The following is a 9188-nucleotide window of genomic DNA, read 5'->3' on the forward strand; positions in this document are numbered from 1 at the left end:
TCCGTGAAATTTGGATTATAAAAACATGTGCTTAAAGGTGACTGAGATGGCGCTAAGATTTGAGAATACAGTATCTTCCCCAAATTTGGATTAACACTTTACATGTTATAATTGGTTTAGCTTTTATCCTTGGTCTATTGCAGTTTTTCCCCATTAAAATCACTTCTCTTGTCCAAATGACTTTGGTGTGTTTAATTGCTCAATGAACCAGTTGCAAATACTGTCCTCAATCTCCTACCAGTGGCACAAAGTTGTTAAAATTGCTGCCTGGTAATGCATAGATATATTCTGAACCTTCAGTCCCCTCATTTTAACCTTTGTTCTATTCATTTTTCATCTGGGCTTCTTATTATTCTGGAAAAACTTATTTATCATATACTGAATGGCATTCAATGTCTTCTGGGAGATTGCAGTTCCCATGTTGAAAAACAACAAAAACTCTGGTAGCACATTCAGACTGCATTATTTATTTACTTCATTAATATTAAAAATAGTTTGCATCACATCTGCCTACAAATAGTATACAACACAAAATTAAAATGATTTTAAAAAATCAGTAATGAAAGACTAACTGTGCAAGCCTATTCATGTCCATTCAGAAGCTGTTTTGAATTCAGTGCAACTCATTCCCAGGAAAGAGAGCATAGGATTACAGCTTTAGTCGCACTACACACATTTGCGTGTGAGTGAGTCCCATTGAACTCAATGGGGTTTATTTCTGAGTAGATAAGCATAGACCTGCAGTGTTATAGTAACAGCTAAAAATCAGCAGTAAACCAGCCCGTATAACATTTTATTATCTCCCTCTCCCAAATACACAACCTAATAAAACTGTAGTTTCTTTCTTTATGACTTTCCATATATTCGAGTATGCATGGCCTTGGATAACTTTAGAGTTGGAATCACAGCAGCTTGTTCTTGCAGGTTTTAACTAGAGTGTCACTTGCAAAGATGGCTTGAATTTGGAAAAGGTAAGAGGTGGCGGCAGCCGTTCTGTCATTTATGAGATCCTTTGCAAAGCTTAGGCAAGATCCAAAGGCTGCCCAGGCTCCACGGCATCTTCAATCAGTCAGCTGTTTAGCCTTCTGTTTCTAAATGTGAGTCAGTGATGATGGCACAAGAAACACAAGCGTTATGTCTTAGCTTGCAGATTGAATGGCTCATCTGTGCAGAAATGTGAGGGGAGAGGTGTGCATTTCTTCCCTCCTCCAGTTTCTACAGTGACTGCAAACTGATTTTTTGCTCCTCTTTAGAATCAAAGATCTGGAAGGGGCCTTGTAGGACACTGAGTCCAAATCTACTCAATGCAGGAAATCCAGGGCAAGAGAGTCTCCCACACCCTGTACTGTGTAAAAGTATATATACAGGCAACAACTGTTTTGTGTGGGGGTTGCATTCCTGACCCCCACACACACTGGTGGAGTGTGTGTGAGCCCGTTCTGCCCTGTTCAACCCCACCCCACCTTTTACACTCCTTTTACCAGGGTGAGCGTGATGCGCATGGCTGCACATCCTTTAGACACTCATGCTCTACTTCTACATTTGTAAAAAACCCCAAAAATTACAGAAACACCATAAGTTTCCAGTGGCCTCTCCTTCAATGGAAGCAAGGCCTGAGTAGCACTGCACCACTGAACTTTTCACTGGGCGAGTAAGTAGCACATAACAGCACATAGCTGTTTTCCACATATGGCTTCCCATGTGATGAGCAAGACTTAGGTCCTCTCCTAATTTTCTTCCCTATTTTTGCACTTGTCTAAAGTCACTTTAAATGCCTGTTGTCTTTGTCCATGGAGTTTTCTTGGCAGGGATACTGGAGTGGCTTGCTGGTTCCTGCTCCAGGTGGATCATGTTTGGTCAAAACTCTCCACTATGACCTGTGCATCTTGGATGCCCTGCTCGGCATAGTTCATAGCTTCTCTGAGTTATTCAAGCCCCTTCGCCATGGCAAGGCAGTGATCCATGAAGACTCCAATACTTTGGCCACCTCATGAGAAGAGAAGACTCCCTGGAAAAGACCCTGATGTTGGGAAAGATGGAGGGTACAAGGAGAAGGGGACGACAGAGGGTGAGATGGGTGGATAGTGTTCTCGAAGCTACCAGCATGAGTTTGACCAAACTGCAGGAGACAGTGGAAGACAGAAGTGCCTGGCGTGCTCTGGTCCATGGGGTCACGAAGAGTTGGACACGACTAAACAACTAAACAACAACAACAAAAAGCCACTTGGTTCAACTCCAAACTCTGCTTCTCAAATCTTTACATTTAACACCAAATTCTATCTACTTTTAGTAAAACACCAAAAGATTTTCAGACCTCCAGATATTTCTGGCCATTGTCAGAAGTAATGGCATTTCCCCCCTCCTCCTCCCCCCTTGACTTTGGCTCTGATAATCCCATCTTGTTCCACAGCCTCACAATGCAATGAATATGTGATCTGACACATCATGCCTTGCTGGTTCCAAAAGCACTTTTGTCCTGCTGAGCATCTTCAGAAAATATCTCACTCAGTCATAGGAGAATGAAATGGCATGCTTTATATGTTATGGGCTTTAATAGCACTTTAATCGTGTTTGTTGGAGAAATCTTGGCAGCCATCCATTGCTGTTTATTCCCTTTCAACAACTAAAAACACATGCACGCAAAACATTTCTGTGAATTCAGCTTCTCCCGCAGAGTGAAAATTTCACAATTGCACAAGCACCATTATCATGCTGGGAAACAGGGATGGGGGTGGAGATCTTCAGTATAAACAAAAAGGAGTCACTGCCCAGTGACTCACATAGCTTGTCAGCCAAAAAAACACTGCCTTCTGAGTATCCAACCCTCTATATGCCTTAAGTTTTTAAGATATAGTGCTAAGTTTTAATTCAACAGAGAAACTATGGGCTGGTTCATATATTATAATTTTACGCCAAGAGGACTTTGCAACTGCAGTCATTGGAGTATCTACTGTCTCTAGGGAAGGAGCAACCTGCTGAACGAAGGCCAGTGCAACATCTGTGTTCTTATCTGAAAGATCAGCACCCATGACCTTCTTGGCAGGTTACTGGGCTGCAGAATAGGTCCTTTGCCTTATTTCAAGGAAGATAGATATCTGTAATGTTTAAACTGGATCAGTCATTACTAGTTACAGCAAAAGCATGGAGGAAAAGTGGAAGAAAAGCTAAGCTCACAACTCAGGAATGCCACTTTCTGTTTCTATATACAGTACAGTAAACCTTTAGTGACTTTTGTCAGGGACTGACAGGGCTCTGACAAGTGTGTCATGGAGGGAGGGGAAGAGGCTGACCCAGGAGAGGCAGACAGGCTTTGTCACATATGGGTTGTGGTTCGAGGACCCGATCCCCGCTTGTGGAAAGAATACACACAGACACAGAGTATAAGGTTAATGGGCAAGGAAAGGCAACAACTTTATTGATTACAGCAAGTGAGAAGGTATTGGCTTAGGCATTGGACCACGACAGCGAAAAGAAGGCAGAAAATGAGGCAGAATGGTTGGCGCAGTAGTAACTTAAACTGCAAACCACGCCCCCTCCAAGCCGCCCAGTTGGGCGCTTACCTGTGGGCGTGGTGCACCAGCCAGGTGAGTGGGGCAGGGGGCATAACACCCCCTGCATGACGCAGAAATCGCGTCGCGACCACAACACCTCCCCTCTTGGAAGAGGAGAGGCTTTTTAAAACATGACCTCAAAGGTCTCAACCACATAAGACTGATGGAGGAATACATAATTTGTGTGCACTTATCTCTGCTGTTTCAACTTCAAACTAAAACACACTTGGGGGGAAGACCCACACCACATCTTGTTTCAGTTATGGTGAATTAGGCTGCAAAAGAAGGCAGTAGTGGATGCTGCTTTGCCAACTATCCAGTGCTCAGCATGGTATGCATTCAGTGAAAGATAATCTGGAGACTCTTGTGCTCAGATGACAGTGAGGTGTCTTAAAGATTGTTAACCTGAGAAGCAGAGATGATGACATACTGGCAGATCTTTCTGTATATCCAAGTAAGAGACCTATTAACCCTAGTGTTACATCCCTGTTGCAGCTGATAGGCTGATCTGAAGGGGTATGTGAACCTCCTTTGACATATAAACTTGCTACAGTGGAAGTAAGGAAGTTCACTGATGAGCCCATGCAAGTTTCACAGTGGCTCTGTAAGAATCAATCTATAGAGAGGTGTGTAAAACAGGTCAGAGATAGCAGGCAGGGTGTATAGACATGAGAAATGTGAGGGCTACATCAGAGGCCAAGAAGCAAGTTGGTGGTGAATGTACAAGACCAAATCAAAGCAAGACTTGATGAAACATCAATCCACAATGGAGGTTTACATTACATTTCTTAATGGATCACACTAGCAGTTCTGTTGGTTTAATATGGCGAGTGAGTGGCAAAACGGTATATAAGCACATGATGCTACAGCTAGGGGACCCAAATCACCCCCCCCCCAGTATGATATAGTTATTAGAGTATTGTTTTAGGACAGACCTAGGTTCCGAATCCCTCACAGCCATAAAGTTTCCTGGGTGACTCTGAGCTATTATATCTCAGCTTTACCTACTTGACATGATTGATGGGCGTATAAAACAGGAGCCAAGAACTGTGAATGCCACCCTAAGCTTCTTGGATGAACGGGGGGATATAACTGTAATACATAAAATAAAATAAAACTCCCATTTATAAGCATTTTTCATAGAAGAAGTATAGTCTCACTTTCCCAATGCAAATATATTTTCTGCATCTTTTGGCTCCAAGGCATCAATCTTTACTTAAACTATGATTTGAGGATTGCTGCTGAAGCTGTAATTTGAAAATACTGGCAGTACAATATGGTAAGTGAAGGAATGTCTTTCCTGTATTTGATCCTCTGAAGCTGAGAAGTTTCAAAGCAGGCCTAAATATTTTAGGGAGGAAGACCTTTTCATTTGAGGCACCACAATTTTGAAAAATCTTCCCTTCACTTTGGAATTTAGGAATTCAGTCCGTAAATGCCCAGGCAATGGGGAGTGGGTGGTCTTTGGTTTGTTTTATACATGGTATTTTTGTTTCAATGATTTTGCTGTTCAATGTCCTTTTTGATACATTAGTTCAGGGCGGGGAACCTTTTTGAGCCCAAGGGCCACATTTCCTGCCAGGGGCCACATGACAGTGGTGGCTGGCGCCAGAGGCAAAAGTAAACAGAGCAACTCAAATGAATATTGCCTTTGTACAGCAGGCTAGTTTCCAAACACACTCACACAGCTCTCTCCATCTTCCAAGAAAGCCATTTCCCGAAAATACAATAACATTTTCCAGCCAGGTAACTTTTTAAGAGGGTATGAAGCAAGGCCAATGACAGGTGTGGCATGGGGAATTTGTGTGTGACTGAGGGGCAGCTGTGGCCTGGGAAGAATACCAAGGGTCAAACCAAAAGACCCAAAGAGGCACATTGGCCCTCTGGGCCCAAGACCCTTGCATTAGATATGGTTGGACACTGGCATAGATGCTAATCAGAGAAGTGGTTTAAAAATTCTGAAAATAAGTAAATAATAAGTATGAAGGTAAAGAAAGAACAAAAAAAAGCAAACTTCTCATGAATGTCTTATAAGAGTTATTGATAGCTAATGGCTTTTGTTCAGTTTTATTGCTAAATACTTTTTGGAAGTGGAGTTTTAGAAAAGCTAAGCAGACATGTTTTCAGTGAGTGAGCCAGGCCAATGGATTCTTTTGTCCAGTTTGGGGAGAAATTGGGTTCATGTTTGCATTTTAATGCACTTCCTATAACAGTGCATGAACCAGAATGCAAAAATGGGAGCTGATAGATTTCTCCAGCCTTCCCCAGCACTACAGTTCCTTTCCTTTTAAATGTTTACTTTAGAACTTTTGAAGCTTTTAAGGCCTGGCTATAACTTGCCTCTTATGGTGGAAGCACAGTGCTTTAAACAAATCCATTATAATTGCTAACCTTCACTGGAATTCCTGTTTTTATAGTCCCTGTGGAAGCAGTTTGCTGCATCCATTACTTTACCCTGGAGATGAACACTTCTTTATTTGGTTGAAGTTGTGAGGGTTTTGTTTCATTCCCGAGAAGATGCCCCAAGTTAACTAATATCCAGCTCAGTACATTGGCTGCTGTATCATATTGCTTAATTTTAAGGGCCATTGATCTTGACAGAACGTCTTTTAAGAAGGAAAGCACTAAAGTGGGCGCTGTTGTGCTATATTTTAGCAAAAGACAATTTAACTGCAGGGCGGCCATTGCTTTTAAGAATCCCAGTGTAGAAACACTGTTTAGCCTGTGTGTACAACTCAGGCTAGACTTCAAAGATATAGCAGAAAAGTAGATTGGCTTGTGCAGTAAAAGCACTTGTTTTCAATTTGCAGTTAATTGAGCTTCTAGACACATCACACCAACATCAAATCCCCATAAACTGTTAGAGGCTGCAGGTCTTGATTCAGGGTCTTTACTTGGTGCACATGAGAAATCAGACCAGTCTTTCACCCCGGACTTGCAACAACAGAAAACCCACAAGTCCTTTTCAGCTTATAAATGTATTTTTTTCTTCTTCTGGTAATGGAGTTGTATCATCAGCATCCTAGATAGATAAGGGAAATCAGGATTTGACAGGCCTTGGATAAGTAACAATCCTTGGCCATTGTATGGGCAACAGCAGTTTCCTGGTATGCTGTCTCAGAGATCTCCACTCTACCTTCAGGTTTTTGTTGTTGTTGTTCCTAGGTTCCTGGGTGCATGTCCACTGATACCATATGCTATTTGTGATCTGTGTTCTATACTTTGAGCTTTGACAGTCTCCACAGAAGGATACCATGGTCAGTAGTATGGAAAGTATTATAAGGACAACTACTCAAAGTCCACCCATTGAAATTAATAGGCCTATGACTAAGTTAATCATGCCAATACATTTCAAGGGGTCTATTCTGAGTAGGACTAGCACTGGATACAAACCATAGTTTGGAGATGGGGAAGATGGTTGTCCTGATAGGTACAAGGAAGCAGCCATATTTGTCTCTGTCCAATTTCTCAGCACAGTGGATTGGCTAGTTGCTCCGAGCAGCTGTAAAATGTCCAAGAAAGAAAAAGGCACCCCTTGGTCTGCCTCATAAGCACCTTTCTGTGCTTGTGTTAAAACTGGGGTGAGATAGACATATCTGCATACATCTGAAACGGACATGGAACAGAAACAGGTTGACCCATCCATCTCTTTGAAGATGCTGAGACCAGCCAAGGGATTGTTGATTCTTAGCTAATGATTTTGCTTGGTTTTTTGTTTTTTTTTTTTTGTTTTTTTTTTAAAAATGTGATTCTTTAAAAAAAATGCTTTCAGGTATATTATAATTTTTATTACAATTGGAAGGAGGAAAATTGGGAGTAAATATAATGCAGTTTCTACTGGAGAGAAATGGAGGATAAGAAATGAAATCAGGTTCCCCGCTTAAAATGTGGTTCTAACTCTGTGAAGCATATGATTAAAGTCAGCATGCTGAAAGCTCAAGATGAAGGTAGGGGAGTCACAGGGGTCATTTTGTATTGCTTATGCAGTACATTACTTATGTAAGTGGCCTGGAAAAAAATAGATACATCACTGAAATATTCTTTGTTATTTGTGTAATATTCCAATGATTTGACAGCGTGGCTGAATTTTAGATGCATGTATGATGTGTGCATATTATGAAGAAAAGTAAGAATGTGTTTATTTGTCTTTCACCATCATTGTTTGAGTAAGTTAATGTATGAGCTAGTTTAATATATTGCAGCTTGTGATACAGCTTCTTGATTTTACTTGATAGTTGCTAGGTGATTATGGTGATGGATTGGTTTCAGTACTTTACCAGATGAAGCAACAGGAAATCCTTTGCTAAGGTTCCAAGGATGGTTTGCCAGCAATACTGAAGGGGAGAGCATTGCAATGTGAAGGGACAGACAATATGCAAATTTTATGTTATACACACACACACACACACACACACACACACACACATAGATGGGTAGCTATACATATAAAGAAGGAGAGCAGAAAGATGTTTTATAGAGCAAAATCTAGCAACATTTTAAATTCTATAATCAGTATTGGGTCAAAATTTGATTGAAATACATATAAACATACACAAAGAGACTACAGCTGAAATTGGTATTTTTTTAAAACTATAGTCTAGCAATATTTGAACTTTCACAATTTGTATTTTTTCAAAAATTGATTTTTATTCTTTTTTAAAAAATCAACCAGGTTTTTAGGATCAACATGTTCCATCAAAGTTAGAATGTTCTCTCTCCTAATCAATTGGATGTGAGTGAGTGGTTAAATGGAAGCAGTACAAAATTGACAAAATGCTACTTCACGTTAGCTTTCGGATACTATAAAAAGCTGACTGCTACATATCAGAATGAGTGGTGGTGGCTGAACTCCAAAAACATCAGCTTAATTTGGAACTGACAAACCAAGTTATTCTTTCCCCCTCAAACCAGAGAAGAGCTGATTTATTCACAGTTCAAGTCCTGTTCAGATGCTATTGCACTCCTGACAACAACTTTCCCAACTCATACTGCCAGGTCCCTATCACTCCTCCTATAGGCCTCTTCCAATTCATCTTTCATAACAGTGATTCCATCAATGGCAGCATCTTGGAGGTTTCACCACTCTCCAAGGACCAGAGCATCCTAGTTACTAGCATAGCTGTCATCCATATGAAGAACTTAGGTTCCCTGGGGAAAAATACATTTCCTGGTGCTCACTGGTGCCTGGGATAATACTAGAAAAATTTTCAAGGCTTCAAGGAAGGATGGAAGATGAGACATCCTTGCTGCCGTGCAGGGCAGTGCCACTACCAGGCCAGGTAAATAGGAAAGCAGAAGGGAGGCAGATGGGGAGTTCTTCTCCGGCTTGGATTGCACTTTCAACCAGAGAAGAACTGATGGGTCATAATGCATTCCTAGGATTGAAACTGTTTCTTAATCCAAGACTGATTCATAATCCAACCAGGAACTTCAGCAACTTCACGAGCACAAATCAATGGAAGAAATGAGAGACAGCTACCACTGTGACTGTGTTTTACATACAAAATGTGTTGGCCTTCAACAGCTCATTTTAATAAACCATTCCTCTGCACCTGTTGAGGCCTTTTTAATCTACTGTTTCGTTAACTGCTATATGTCAAGCATTGTAAGTATTGATTGCTCCTCTACATCAGCTGT

Source organism: Podarcis erhardii, assembly GCF_964252035.2.
Source record: "Podarcis erhardii genome assembly, chromosome: 3".
Classification (NCBI taxonomy): Eukaryota; Metazoa; Chordata; class Lepidosauria; order Squamata; family Lacertidae; genus Podarcis; species Podarcis erhardii.